This window comes from Phasianus colchicus, chromosome 22 (genome assembly GCF_987193195.1).
Source record: "Phasianus colchicus chromosome 22, bPhaCol1.hap1.1, whole genome shotgun sequence".
Classification (NCBI taxonomy): domain Eukaryota; kingdom Metazoa; phylum Chordata; class Aves; order Galliformes; family Phasianidae; genus Phasianus; species Phasianus colchicus.
The window spans coordinates 5,962,539-5,978,554 of record NC_143457.1 but is presented as its reverse complement, the minus strand read 5'-3'; the positions used below and the strand labels follow the sequence as shown (position 1 = coordinate 5,978,554).

The following is a 16,016-nucleotide window of genomic DNA, read 5'->3' as shown; positions in this document are numbered from 1 at the left end:
GAAAACCACGCTAAGCTTTCCCCTCCCCGAAGGAAGAAGTAGTGGCCAAGGTGCATTAAGCTTTTTATTTGCTGTGAATGCTGACATCCCGAGATGATGCAAAAATTATTCAGCCCAAAGGCGGTCAGAATTCTTTCTTTGTATTTAAATGTGAATGCGTGGTTCATCTGTAAAGAAACAACTGCGTGTATCTTGTGCGGTGGCTGCGTGCTTAATGCAAGCATAGGGTCATCTGAAATGATACTGATGTGTTTTGGCCTCCTGTAAGTGCATCTGCCCTGGGCTCTGCCAAAAAGGCTGCCCTGCTGCTGGTGCACGACGTGAAGATGCAGGGGGGTAAATGTGACACCAGAGTAAAGCCTAATTCTGAGCTAAGGAATCTTCACACACCATATTCTCTCGGTATAATCAGTGCCTTTAAAATCTACTTATGTGCAATACTTTTGAACTCTTTTCTTGTTCCGGATTTATTTTTTCAAAACCCCAGAGGTTCTGTAAGAACTCCTAGGATCCTTGTAAACCCTTTTATTTCTCTTAAAGCTGGCAGACTGACAGGCTTTAGTTATTCTTAGTGCTAAATTATTTATCTTCCTTTTCCCTCCTAGCCCTGACTTCTGAATCTTTAACTTGTCTCTTGGGACGTATCTGACGCCATTTTTTCCCCCAGTTAAAGTGAAGCAATTTTTATCTTTTACACTTTTTTTATCGTTAAAAATCATAGGTGTAAAGTTTGAATGTGTAAGTACATTTAAGATGAGGTGGCCATCTCAAATGGAATGATGCAATTAGGTCATACAAATTATTGTATGTTAAATCGTATGCCGTTCTCAAATGGCTTTGTAACAGAATATAGTATATGGTTGTGACTGATTCAGGAGATGCTTTTTATAATTATTTTTTCCAATTTTTTATCACAAACATCTTTGAGTAGTGTACACGTGGGTAATACTTGACCTATTCAGACAAACAAGGCAACATGGCTGAATACCTTTAAAAACAGAATACAGGATCTGAACTTTGCTATGATATTGTTTTGATAGTGGCCAAACGTATCACATTAAAGCTAACACAGCAAACATTTCAGGAGGAGGAAGAGTCCTGAACTGTCTTCTGAGCTAATAATAACAAGCTAATATCAACATATATATAAGCATTATTATGAGTAGCAATAATCTTATTCTGCTCCTTAGGTGACATCCAAAGAATACAAGCTATAAAAGGATCAGCACCTCATAAAGAATCCTAAGGCATTACAGGGTCAAGAGTTTCTTTTTTTCCTTTCTATATTATCACGTTCATCAACTGAAATGCTGTAGAAACTGGTTTATAGTGTAATTTCAGGCATGGATGTATTGATCATGAATATTATATCAATTTTTAAATCACTTCTAAGATTAGTAATAAGCCAGTCCAATCATCCTAAAACTATTTATTTTGAAACATATATCTTCAGTATCTTGAGTAACTGTCTGATGTGTCGTGCTTCTGCAAGTTTAAGTGCAATTTTAATTAGAATTCACTTGTTTCTGGCATTCTCTAAAACTGTTATTTATCTTGCCTATGGTTATAAACACGATTGTGGAAGCCTATGTTTCCTACTCTTAGCACCAAGAAATCAAGTCATGTATGGAAGGAAGCGTTCATTGAATTTTGTTATTAGCATAAATATAAGTAAATAACATAAAGTGTAAATGAGGGCATGTATCCAGGCCCCAGTGTAGCAGAAATGCTAAGTCACAGCTTGCACCAGTGATGGAGCACCTGGTGGGAAGGCAGGGCCAGCCCAGGGGAGCCCAGGTGCATGCAATGTAGCTGAGTGATCAGAAGGGCTGGAGCCAGGATCCACCCCTTCCCAGCCCTCATTTAAGGGTTGGCAGTGGAGACAAGGGGATCTTGCTGGAGATCCCTGCATACCTGAGATCTTCCAAAGGTAAGCAGCTTCTTTCCTTTATTTCTATGCTGCCTATCGTTGTTGAATTTGAGCAGATCCTCTCTTGCTGCAGCCTTGGACCTTACTGCTCTGCTGTTATTGCTGTAATTTCCATTGTGTTACACGTAGAGAAACAGGAGAAGCAATGCGATTTGCTCTCTGAAAATATTATGTCATTTCCTGAAGCCAGACCTCAGTTCATGCCGAACAATGTCATTGAATTATGTCAGCAAAGTTGCACCTGTTTGTTTAAGTCATGGAACTAGTAATTACTGACCAAGCAGCACTGGATAAGTACTTTCTTAAAAGACATAATAATTATATATATATATATATATATATATATATATATAATTTTTGTAGCTTTATTAGTGATTTAAAAAAATACTAAGTCTTTGCCATTTCTTCAAAAACATAACTGACCAAAAAAAATTTATTATAGGAGTCATGCTTCCTTGATATTTATGCTGCTTTAATCATCACTTACATACATGAATGAGAATAATGGAGTGGAATATCAGCTTTATTAACAATTCTGTGGTCAAAGAGCAGATTCTTTACAAAATATCAAACAAAAAATAGGAGGTGTTCCTTAAGGGGTGTTGTTAATTTCTCCCCTACTTGATGTCTGCAGCCCTGGTTTTTGAAGTTTGAGCTTTAGCTCTGCTACCCCATGTGAAAATGGCTCTGCCTTTCCTCCCTAGCTTAAAGCTGTGAATCTGCATACAGGTAGATGTAAAATATGCAGTGTTCAAAATGCATCGTGTTCATTTTAAACTCTAATTCTGTATTTATTCCTCTCAAGTTGCTGACAAGGCGGATCTCCCTGTTTTATGGGATGATTCCCATGGCATTGTGTGATGCTTTTCTGTTTCGTTTGTACCCATGTTAGTATTACCCAGTAACTTTCTATTCTATTTTTGAAGTCAGTGACCTCTGAAGGATTTGGAACTCTGAAAGTTTCATTGGTGGAAAAATATCTGATATCACATTCTGGAAAGTCTATGGCTCGTTAACTTATGTCTATTAATGGCTGCAAAATTCATAAACCTTTACATAATGATTTTCTTTAAGTGCAGTATTATTAATTTTTATGGTAATTTTACTATTATTTATGATAGTCAAAAGAGTCTGTTGGAAAAAAAGATAATCACCCAGGGCTTCTAATTTGTAGATCCTTCTATTGCCTTCTAGTAATTGTTGCAGGCTCTATTAAAGATTAAAGGGGTTACAAGATTTGACTTTATAAGGTGAAAGTAATTCTTTGAAGGGAAAGTTATATTGTTAGTAGTGATTGGGATTGATTACTCAAAGAACTGTAGTAATTCATTCATGAATTCTATTCAGTTGCTCTTGAAGCTTTTAAAAATGTACCTATCTTAGTCTGTGGGATCCTGATTTCTTTTTATGTCTGCTTACCATTCTGACAGCCTTTACACTTACTCAAAAAAAAACAAAACTAAATACAAAACCTGTGATGAGAAACATTTCAGATGTTCACATTAAAGGATTAATGCTGTTTATCTGATGATTCGGGACTTGTGTCCACAGCAGCAGCCTGAAATCCAGGTCTCACTGAAGATTCACATATGAAGAGACACAAAGGTCAGACTGGGTGCTCCTTTAGCATTATTTCCATTGTGTGGACCATCTCAGTGAGTCCTCAGCTGAACTTCCTCTGTTGCTGTTGCAGAGTTTGAGCCTGTTTGTCAGCCTCAGTCAGGGCAGCTTTTCATGGGAGTTGTGTTTGCGTTGGTGCTCATCCAGTTCTACATCTACCAGCAGGCACACAGGGGCTATTAATGCTGCTCGTGTGTGTTAAAGGGAGATGTGATTGCATGCACGTGGGACTCGGCCTATTATTTTCATTATTACCTGAGATCTTTTGAGAGAGAGGCTCCTAGAGAGATGCTAGCTATTATTAAAATGTTATATTACCGTAAGTCATTGTTTAAATCACCACTGGGGTATCTCTGCTGTTTTATCTGTACACTGTCTTGAGAGGTGGTTTTATATGCTAATGAATGATGCTCCTGGTAGCACAAGTTGTGATGCTGTCTACTCGATTACAGTTTCCTATTAGCAGATGTAACAGGTTTTGGCACTGGAATTGTACAATGCTTTCCATACTTTGTTTTGCTTTTCGTTGTGACTTTTTTCCTTTCACTTCTCCCTGTTCATGTACTGAAATGTCTCGAGGTTTTGCTTTACTCTTTCACCATTAAAAATGCCTCATTCCCAGTTTTCCCTTATTTCTTTCATACTGCTATGTGCTTTTGGTCCACGATATGTTCATTCTTGGGCCAGATGCTCTCACCTGCCTTTGAACTCCTGAATTTTTCCAGGAAAAGAAAACAAAACTGAGAATGTTAAAACATGATCTTTGAAAGTTCTTGGTAACCCTGTGATAACTCCTCTCTGTCTGGTCGTTAACCTTTGAATTTCCTCCCTGTAAGGGTGGTTTTGTACCTCTGTGAATGGGGAAACAGAAATGTGATTAAAGGTAAGGCAAGGGATTGCAAAGTAAAATAATGCAAGGGATGCTGCCTTGGCAGTAGCATCCAGGGACTTTGAGTTTTGCACCTTGCAATGTGACTGAATGGTAGTTCTGTTCCTTTGCATCTTGCTTTCAGGAGATCTTCCTGATTATTACTGCATGCTATTATTTGATTTTAATAGAAAGTCCCTTGCTGTGGAAGAACTGATTTGTTAAGTGTTGTGGATCTGTTGGCTCCATAGTATCACTTGCTGCTATCTCTGTAAGTAAATACACACCTGCCTATTTCTTTATTAGTCAGAAAGAAGATGTATTGTGTCCATTATCAAATACATGATCAACTGCTATGTACTGACCAGAAGATAAATCAAACTCAGTAATCAGAAAGGCTTTATCCTGCTCTGGACTTCCCAGACTTTCTCATTTATCCTCTGAAATATGCTTCTTAATGAACAGAAAGCCTGGAAAATGCAGTCTCTGTGCCAGTAGGCCACGTTAAATGGCCAATTGTGAATTTGTTTTAAATTCCAGAATAATGAGCTAGGTTTGCTATTGATGTCATTCAGCTCTTGGTACGAAGAATCAACTTTGCACTTTCAATTTGCTGAAGTTTTAACAGTAATCCTTTTCTAGGTTAGCTAATTTTGAACAACCACGTGCTCTAACATCACGTCCCTTGGGAAAGTGAGCTACACAAACTTATGTCTTTTATGGAAGTGGGATTCTCTTTCTAATGTCAGCTCAGAGTTCTCGTTTCTGAATGTGTCACCAAACCCAGTGAGTCTTCCTGCTGCAGTGCACACAGCAGCTCAGTGAAATGAAGAGAAATTCCTGATAATTCTTTCCCCAGTGATCTTTGTTGGATCACCTCTGAGGTGTATGGAGACTGTACATGGTGTCCAAGATTTCAGACTGTCATAATGTAAGGATAAATGAGCTGTCTTGGTATTTTTTAGTGTTTCTGTGGGTTGGGTCTTTTTGGATTTCTTTTTTTTTTTTTTTTTTTTAGTGGAAACTGCATGCTGCTGTGTGTTGTTTGAACACTAAGTTTGAGAGTACCAGGGGCTGACAGAATTCTGCAGGAAGAGAAGATTTAGTGCTTGGCCTTCATGTACAAAAGTGCTGTGTGGCAAAACTCTGCAAAACCCCTGTTTTGAAAATTGCAGGCGTACGATTTTAGTGATGGTTTGGATTTTGTTTCCATGTAAGCAGAAGGACTTTGCTCAAGACTAATACCCCAGAGTCACTGCTGTGAAGCAATTGCTGTCTGTTAGTGCTATTTCAAGATACATTTTTTTAATTTGATTTTTTGACTCTTCTGCTGAGTACCATCTTCATAGAGATCAAGTAATTTGAAGTTGAGTTTCTCCATAGCTTGGTAGCTGTGCAGAATGGATCATTCTTACACAGAATACTTTAAGACTCCGTATAAAACAGGAGAAAGAACTAAAACCTCGTTTGTAAAGGCACACAAGTTACATAGATACTCTTGTATTACCATGCTCTAAAGAGCATTTTAGAACAAGCAAACAATGGGAATGAATAGAAAAGTAACTAAAGATAAGCACTGCAGCTGATTGTATTGGCATGGTGCAGCGAGCATCAGTAGAGATGAGGCTGTAGCTCTGAAGTTGGAAAATAGCAGCCTCTCATTCAGTAGGCTTCTAGCAAGGATAACTTTCTTAAGTGTCACTTTCAAATACGAGTTAAGATTGGGATTCTTGCATTTGGCAAGCCATCATCCTTTGTTTTCTGCTCAATTTCAGATCTTATGAATAAAAGAAAAACAAGAGACAAATGCGTAACAGAGAAAAGCAATAAATAACGTACTGTAATGACCAATATTTGCTTGGAAACTGGGAGACAAATTGTTCCGGGGCTCAGTTTGCCACTGGTTAGTGCTTTTCTATAAGGCACGGGGTGCTGTGGTTGCCATGGCAAGGTGTGGGCTATGTTACAAGCTCTACAAATAGTCCCATCATTGGCCACGGTGCCAGTGGAGATCCTGTTCTGGTGGTTTTATTTTGATCGTGGTCAAAGAGTCTGATCTGATTTATGTGATAAATCAAACGGGCATAAAGTAACCCATCTTTGGGTTTCTCTGTGATGGAAGTTTTTGCCGTAGATACAGTGATGTTCAGATAAACCCTAAGCACTTCTGAATTCCTACGTTTTAGTGATATGAATGAGTTTGGTCTGTCTCTTCAACCTTCTGGCTCACAGGCTGTCCCTAACCTTAGGAGACCTCCAGGATTGCTGTGTGGATGCACACAGACCAGAACTGAAATTTAAAATATCTGACCTGGAAAAAAGAAAAAATGCATTGCCAGATCTCTTATTGTCTAAATTTCCCTCTGTCATTTGTAAGCGTGGCAGATGTGGATTTTCTGTCAGTTATGTCAGTGCTACAACCTGTGTAGGAAATTCTATAAATGTTTGTTATGGAAACATTTGGTTAATCACCCCCATAACGTGTTTAAAAAGCAAAGGGAACAGTCTGCCACATAATGCATGATATTGCATTACAGACAGCCACGCCAGGAGAGAGGACATGAATTGTCACAAAATGTGCTTGCTGGATAGCACACATGGAATGATTCTGTCCTCTTTGAGTCCTGGTGAACGCTGGTGTAAATTTAACCCTTTGTGTTGATTTGTGGGGGTAGCATTGAAACCCTGGTAACGTTTTTCTATGCACTCTTCTCTCAGTTGCATCACTTTTGATTCCAAAGTCCATCATCAGGGGTTGTAAATAAGCCTTGTTTGGACTGACTTCTTATCAGTAAGCATGACTCAAAGTTGTAAGGAACCTTCTTCCATTACTGTGAAGGGAAGTTGTGTGTGAAACAATTCCCTGTATTTCAGCATAATAATTACTTAAAAAATAAAAGCCTTCCTCCCAGGCTTTCAGCTGCTCCAAGCAAAGCCTGGGTGATATGTGAAGGCTGAAGAGATTGTTGCATTCCGATAGGAGCAGAATCTGCGTAGCATCTTGGCTATCTTGCTGTTACAAATACATACACAGAGTTAGGCAGAATGGCACATGGAGCTGTGTGTGACTCCTGGGGACCTTGCTGAAGGAAATGGCTGAGATAATTAAGAGCTCCATCTGAAAAAACAGTGCTGAGGCCAGAGCAGTACGGATTTAGAAGGTTCTGAAGCGTTTTTCAGCCCTCGTTTTGTAGCTGAGTGAGATTTTCAAAGATGTTTCTTCTTCTGATGTGCCACATAGAAAACGTGCCCTTAGTGAGAGGAGCTTTTACACTTCGTGACAATAGTGGAGGGTTTAGTGCAAGAAAATAAGATGCGTGAACAGATGAATTCCATATGGAAATAAATGCTTAGATTTGGCCTTGTTAGGAGCTTTGCCATCATGCACTACAGCAAGAAAGTACCTGCAGTAACAATCCCCAAGTCTTGCCTGTTTCTCTTTCTGATGCTGGAAGAACATGATGTGTAACTCAGTGAGATAAATTACTCCTTATATTTGTCAAAGAATTTGGTGTTTGACACGTTATGTTCAGATCATTGTTTTACTAAATTCCTTGGCTTCCCTTCAATTTCTTTCAAAAATAAACAAAGCTCAAATGAAACTTTAGATGTTTATAGAAATACAGAAATCGAATCAACGTTTTTTCAACTCTTTGGACTTAGTCTGACGAAGCTGAAAGCACAGGAAGCAACTGCAGTATAAATCTTTTCACTGGAACTGTCTGAACTGGATGTGAATTTGTGATTTCAGGAGTGCTCAGCGTTGGGTGATGCCTGTTTTCTTACATAATGCTGAGTGACAGCTCTGGATATTGTTTTAAGAGCAGAAGCAGAGCAAATGTGTCATTTCCACCTTGGAAAGTTCACTGTAGTCTTGCTGTTGATGTTGCTAACCACACTGCTTGCCAGTGCTGGTATGGCTTAAACACCTCTTAATTTAGAGCTGGGCTGAGTTTTCCCAACCAGTGCAAGTATAGCTGAATAGCTACTAAAAGCCAATCAGTTTCCTTTGTTACTAAATCTCTTTGGTTAATTAGTAGCAAACATTCATCGTGCAATTCTTCACCCCTTTGGATAGTGGCTCTACCACTAGCCATCCTCTCTTTAATGTCAGTGAGGTTAGGAGTTTCATAACATCTAACCATCATCCTTATGTCCCAGCTGTTGTTATGACCCATGTTCACCCCATCCCTTTTCCATCACACTTTAAAAGGTTAAAATATATATATATGTGTATGTGTATGTGTATGTGTATGTGTATGTGTATGTGTATGTGTATATGTATGTGTATATGTATATATATATATTAGATAGAACTGGCTATACCTGAAGGCTCTCTGCTCTAGAATGAGATGTGTGTACGTTTAATATTAAGCTGGGGAGTGAAGGATTGGAAAATGTTACAGCTGTGGTATGAGGATTTCTGAGAAGTGCAATGAAAGCTTTATCCGTAACACTTCAAATATTGCCATTGTTAATGTCTTCTGAGAGGGCCACATACTGACAGCAAGTTTCTAGGGTGTGCAGCCATAGAAATGCTGTCTCTTTGTTTTTCATTCTGCACAGGCAGTTTGGACAAGCAGTTGCTAAAGACCCTGTATTAAAAAATGAGCTAACAGTGAACCTATCTGGAATATATTTTTGAAAAGTTTGGAGCGTGTCCATTAGTACGCAAGTACCAAGAAATATATCATAAAAGCCAGTTGGCCTCACAAACTATGAATCTAATACCAGTTAATAGTATCAAGTTGCAGTTGTTTTAATGTTTTCTATGTAAGGGGTCAGAGTTCCAGCAAACATGTTCCTGGAGTTGCTGGCAACTCCAAGAGAGAGGCTGCTTTATTGCTCTTTCATAACTGTTCTGATTTCCATAGCCAAGAAACCACCATTAGAGTTTTTTATTATTTTTAATTTAAAAAACACTTCAGAAAATACATTACACAAGGACACCTGCAGGAGCAGCAAAGTTCTGAAACTTTGGAAACTAATTCTGCTTTGGAAAGAAACATTATCTTTTATAAGCTAAAAAAAAAAAAATACAGATTTTTCAAAACCTCTATTTATGGCTTTATAGCAGTGATAAATTTTATTTAATAAGCCATCTTTCTGCATAGTATCTGGTCACATCTTCACATGGCTTTTAAACCAAGAGCAGTCTTTGCTTTCCTTGTGTCTTCATTCCCTTTTATTGCTTTTAAAAAGTATTCTTATCCCAAACTTTACACACATGCTCAGTTTCTAATACGTATCTGATGTTTTCCCACTAAGTTTATCTCTTTAGTGAGTAGTGTCAGTAACTTCATAAGAGGCTGCAGGTGTGAGGGTCAGCTCTTCTGGTCACATTTTGAGATGGAATTACAGACTCAGAAATCAGATGGAGGAAAAAAAGAAAAAAAAAAACCTATTAGGTCATCCTGTCCATCTCTTCTGCCAGTTCGGAATGGCTGCTGCATGTTCTCCAGTGAGTTGTTAACTTCGTTCTGGACAATCCTCTTGAAAGGACTGCAGTCTTTCCTACAATTCTCAGCAAGTCCATTTCTCTTGTCTGTTTTCTTAGTCTTATTTGTCAGGGTCAGATTGCATCTATTATCCCTGTAATTCCACTAATAACAATAACAGCAATTGGCATTTTTGTTCAGTAAATTATTTGGATTTTGAGACCAAGCCTAAGTCTTCTGGTGTTGTTAAATAGCAGCTAAGAATTCATGCAGTAAATTTCACTGGTCCTCGCATCCTCATCTCATGATTTCTGTGTAATTACTGTGACGCTTTACCAAATTGTTTTTAGGAATAATTCTTGGTCTGTGGTTCTTTCACAAACATCATTGAGTGTACCAGAGCTGAAATGACATCTGGCCATTTGGTTAAGCACCAAACGTGAATTTTTATCCATCCTAATAGATTAAATAAGTAGTTCTATCTGTTTGTGCCTCAGCTTGCAGTGTGAAAGTATTGTCAGAGGATGAAAGGACAGCAAAGTCTCCTTGCTCAGTGAGGCACTTGAAGGTTCACACGCAAGATAAAAACATTTTACAATTGGATGTGTGAGTACGGGCTAACAGTTGATGGCTGCCCCTCATTCAAACGTTGAATATTGAAACACCTCCCTGCCTTTGTGTGAAGCAGCACACGCTGGCTGTGCAGAGGTCGGTTGGTAGCAAGCAGACTGTGTGAAAAGACTCCAATGCAGCAGATTTGTGTAAGGCATGGAGGAGCTGGGTTTGGGAGAAAGCGGGCCTATGATTCTCTTGTTTCAGTCTGCAGCCATATGTTAATTTTCACATATTCTGTGAGTAGGGCAGAAATGCCTTCTCCATAGGGTATGCTAATGCTGTGTGCATCACTTATGTGAATATAGGGCTCATCTGTCAGAGTTTTTCAGATAGGAAGAAAGCATAGCTTATGCTTCTGAGAAGCAATGGACACAAACTGGAGATGCTTCATTTTCCAAAGAAGCCCTCAAGAAGGTGATTAACTGATGTGCAGGAGCCTGATCTCTGTGGTGCAGTCAGTGATGTGAGACCCTGACCAGCACTTTGTCTACAAAACTGCATATACACAGAAAGGGAGGGAGAAAATTCGTTGATAAATCCAGACCTATGCTGTTGCTCAGCAGCAACTGCATTTTATGTAATGTAAGCAGTATGCTGTGATGTAGGATATGTTCTCCAGGAGGAAGGCTGGGTTTAGGGCACGTGTTTCTCACTCTGGATGTAGTCAGGACTGGCTGTGTTCTGTCATTCGTATCATAGTTCAGCCATGCTCAAGCTTGCAGGATAATGGAGCCAGGCAGTGGTGTTCCTGTATTTCTAGCTGAGTCATTCTTTAGGAAAAAAAAAGCTTGATTGAGAAAAATCACTTTCTAGGCACTGATCTTGCAGCCTTACTCAGTTGACGACTACCTTTTCTTGATACAGGAAGGAGTGACAGTGCTTTAACTTTTGTTTTCCCTTTTATTTTCCTAAACATTTAATGTAAGTCGCATTATTCTGACTGGTAGGAAAGTACAAATTTGACTAATGGAAGAGCTTTCCCTAATTTGCTGTGGTAGCTGAACCCTGAGCAACGAGCATCTGGTTTACTTTGGCAGTTTTTCAAAGCCCACAAATAGTTAAACGACTTTAACTTTACAAAAAAAAAAAAGAGAAAACATTTGTCTTCTCTGTAACTGCAGTGTCTGCTCTGCAAGAACTTTTCCTTTTAACCCTTTGTGCTTTTTGAGGTAGCTCAGTGTCTGTGACCAAGACCCAGCCTGAAAGGGGATGTGAGGAACCAAGTGCATGGAAATAGCAAGGAGAAATAAGTTGTTCTGCTTCTCCTGGATTTAAAAATCAAAACCAAACAAAACTCTTCTCGCTGCGACTTTTATTCTGACTTCAGTATGTTTTCTAAATAATGCATCTCAAAGGATGCAGAGAAGCGTTGGGGTTAAACTGGAGAAGTTCCTGTATCTGCCTGGGGGAGAAGGAGAATATCTGTGAGTGTGAGAGCTGCTGAGCCCTGGCTGTGTCCCAGGGCAGTGGGGATGAGGCTCTTGCTGTGCTTCCTGCCCTGCGTGGGGTCACCTCTCATGCCTCCTCCTTCTCACCTTCCCTTCTTCAAACTTCTTTGGGTTAACATCTGGAACCTTTTTTTTTTTTTCCTAATCAACATAATTTCCTTAGCTAGAGCAGGGCATTCTTTTGATTGGGGAATTCCTGCAGTTTGAGATCAGCCAGAAAAAAAGTCAGAGGCTTTGGCTTTGCTTCCCTTCTCCCTCTTTTTTTTTTTATTTCATGAAGAAGTGCGTCTGTAATTTGTGCAATCACTGCTCTGACTCCACAGAAGAACTTAGAATTCCTTAGAAGGATTAGCTGAACACGGCAAGCTCCAGGTTTTACTAGCAACCTTTGTTTATCCTCCATTCCGTGTTCTTTCCATACAAAGAATTTTTGCTGCCTTAGACACAATTTTGTTGCGATTTTTCCATTTTTGTACTTGGCATGTAAGAAGGAGAGAAGGATCTGAAAGGCAAATAACTGTTTCACTGATAAGGAAGGAATAGCTTTGTTGGAATCATCTCAAGTAGAGAAGACCTCAGCAACTGCTTCTCTCCCTTAAAACTGTATTTTTGTCTTTTTTCTTACCCAAACTTTCATCTTTCTTAGTAATTTTTGGTGCAGCTGTGCTGTTTGTAAGGTTCTGTAGTTTGAGCTGGAGATCTGCACTGTTACTTGCCTTATTCTAAGAGTAGAATAGAATAGTCTTGAGGAAAAATCAATTGAAAATATATACACGGTGATACAAATAAAGTGCAAGGAGAGTTTTTCCCTTCTGCTGTGTTGCAAGAGGTGATGCTGGCATTGGAATTTGAGTCCCCTGAGGTCATTTGCCTTCGAGGACAGCTGCTGCCTCACTTTGTCCTGCAGTGCCTCTTCTTCCCCTTTAGGGTAGCAGTGAAGTCTTGAGATACAGACTGGTTTTGTGTAGGATTTTATGTGAGATTTTTTTAAGTCAGTGCATGGTATAACTAATCCTATTGCTGGTACCTTGAAAATCTATTGGTCTCATTTCCTCCTTCACGTTTATGTACATGTGCTTTTAAAATACATTTACAATCATAACAGCCTACAAAAAGCAAGGTATGCACAGCCACATTGAAAACACCAAGTTATATTCCAGTGGGAAACTGCCCAACGTAATATTCTACTCAAAAGCAAATAATACCCAGCCATTAAGTTGTATTTCTTATCAGCAGGGTGCAATTGATATTAGAAGTTATCTGAGTGCATAAAAAGGAATATTCTGTAGTTTTCCATAACCACGGATGCAGCAGCAGAGATGCAATATGCTGCATCCAGGCCTGCAGAGCTGGTGTTCAGAGGTTGTTTAAGCACTGGGAACTGGAGCATGGATTTTGAGGAGACTGGGGATGTCAGGTGTTTGTTTTGGTGATGTTCTTATGAGCCATCTCTGCAGACAGCATCAGCCATGGCACCCCTGGGAGAACAGCTGCTTGCTATGGTTGCTGTGTGTCATAGCTTGGCACAGTCTTGGTGAGGTTGGTGCTCTGCTGCTCCCCCTCTAAACTTTGACTCCTGAATTTCTTGTGGAAGTGGGTAGAACCCTTGTGATTCAGTGATTGATTTCACTTCTCTTAGAAGTGAAACGATCTTAACATTTCTTTCCAAATGCCTTTTAGACTCGGTTCCTCCTTGGCTATGCTTAATTTTGAAAAGCTGTTTTAAGTTTCTTGGCCTGATTTTTCACTCACATAGTTAATCTTCCCCTGGTTTCTGAGAAACTGCCAAACTTTTAAAATCTGCTTTGGTATTCCCCTGTAAAAAGGTTGCATTTACCAGAGTTCATCACTGCAAGCTATTTCTCAATTTTCAATGTATTTTTTTGCTACAAGATCTTTCTAGAACTCCCATTTTACTATTACTTGCTGCCAGCAATACGAGCTGCCCTTGTACTCCTAGTGAATCCTCTACCCTAAGCACTGCTCTCTTTGCAAATATTTCATCCAGTGGTGGGACTCTGAGCCTTTGCAGCCATTGGCTGCTTTTGCAGCTCATCAGATGTTATTAGACAGACTGCACGCTTTACACAGATTGCTCTGGAACTACTTAAAATGGGCTTGTTTCATGTCTTACTCAGCAAAACCTGTTTGTAACTTCAGAATCCCTTCCCTGGAAGGGGTGCTTCCTACTTCTGCTGTACTCTGTCACAGCACTCATAGCTGACACTTCCAATGTATTCTGCCCACTGTATGTTGATTACTGTAGTACATGTGGTGAAACTCTCATATACCCATAGATGAGATGATCCCTGGCTTAATGCAAAGCACCAGCCAGACATTGTGCCAAGGTACAGATTCAACTAAGGAGGGTATTTGATGTGTAGGAATCCAGGCAAGGCAGGTAGATTCTTCCATTGGATTTCATTAACAACCTTGTCATCTGTCACCGATCATTTTGCAGTAGTAATGATTTATAGGTGGGAGTCTTGCAATAAGCCCTGTTGCTGTCAGTTAATCTCTGTATGTGGGTTTGTGCAAATGGGAATTTGCTCAGCTTCTGCCTGCCAATGCATCCTGCCTCCTGTGGAGCTGAGGATCTCCAGCAACCAGCACACAGTGCGTGTGTAATCTGCCTGGGCAGCAGCTTGGCAGTGCGCTGTTGCAGCCCTTCTGTATACCTGCAGAATCTTTTCTAGCTGGCATTGAGAACTTACAGCCATCCTTGCAAATCACCTTTCTCACAATAATACACTTCACTTGTTGCTCCGACCAAGCAGCCATTTATTTTACAGGCGTATTCATTAGAATAATTGCACCGTTTGGGGGATGTTCTGTTTTGTGAAACCTCCAGGGTATGTTTTGTGTGTTTTGTTTTTTTTTTAAATGAAGAGCATTTGCACACTTAGTTTATTATTTTTAACTTCATTTGAACTTTAATTATTTGATTTGTGGAAAAAGTAATTTTTTTCTTTAGAAACCTGCATAGAGTTTGATGGAAGCACGTGCTGTGCTATCAGCAAGGAGTGTAGTTGGGGGGTCACTATTGCCTCTCTGTCGTCTTTAACCTTTTGTTCTCAAGGAGACAGCTTCTATCATGTTAAAAACATCTTCAGGTTATCCCCATACGTTATTAGGATGATGCATCCTCTGCTTTTCTTCAGCAAGATGTTCACTTACCAGCTATTCTTTCTAAGGTTTTGAAGTGGCAGAGTAATGCCTATTATTAAGGTCCCAAATACTGTTCAGCAAAATGCTGCTCTTTCTTTCAAATGAAATAATTCCAAATTCTTTTGCGAGTTCAGATTTCATGCGCATCCAGGAGCCTGTTGTTTAAGGGTTGTGTTTGAAGAAGGATTTTTGTCTTTCATGGCATGTTTTCTTTCCTCTTACTTCACTTAGATCATTGGTTGTCCTGGAAATTGGAAATTTTAGAAGTTTCTATTGAACTGCCTGGGACTCAGTTATCAGCAGACAGTTGAGATTCTGCTGTAAAATGTGCTTTGCTTTTGGGTTGAGAGAATAAAAGAGAAATAAGTGTAGTATTCACACTGCCCAAGCCAGCTCTCAGTGAACGTTTAACATTCCACATTTGATTCTGGATCTGAGACTTGTGGCTTCTAAGCAATGTTTTGATTAAAAAGAAATAAAAAAATAAAAATAAAAAAGTCTTGTTACTACTTGTCTCAAAATAAGAACCAATTGTATGTTTTAAGAACTGACTTCTGATTAGGAGTGCTTACTTTCTTTATCTTTGTCTCAAGAGGCATTAAGATGCTTGCAGTTTTCGACATAAGTTGTCTTCACCTGAACAACCAAAATTGAATTTACCAAAAGCCACCAGCAGTATTTCTCACTGCATGCCCTATGATGCATAGTGTATCCTTCTGTATTTATTTACCTTTTTTTTTTTTTTTTGCAAAAAATCTTCACTTAAAAGTCACTTACTGAGTTTAATATTGTCTTTTTTTCTTCAATTCTTCATGCATTTACATATGACCCTTAAGTAGCCTCACTGAATGTGCTGGGGGAGCAGACCTATGAATGGATTGAATCTGGCACAGCCAAAGCTCGGTGCACAAATTCATCAGAAGTGTTAT

The 16,016-nt window shown here is 39.3% G+C and overlaps 2 long non-coding RNA genes across 4 annotated transcripts in view; both read left to right on the top strand.

Annotated features, from left to right (window-relative positions):
- The window catches only part of LOC149915271 (uncharacterized), a 110,146-nt gene that overhangs the window by 22,466 nt on the left and 71,664 nt on the right, over positions 1–16,016 (top strand). The window lies entirely within an intron of this gene.
- LOC149915272 (uncharacterized) lies at positions 1,898–6,284 on the top strand. The gene is made up of 3 exons (XR_016459429.1): positions 1,898–1,930; positions 4,610–4,689; positions 5,437–6,284. It is a non-coding gene; the product is annotated as an uncharacterized LOC149915272 (long non-coding RNA).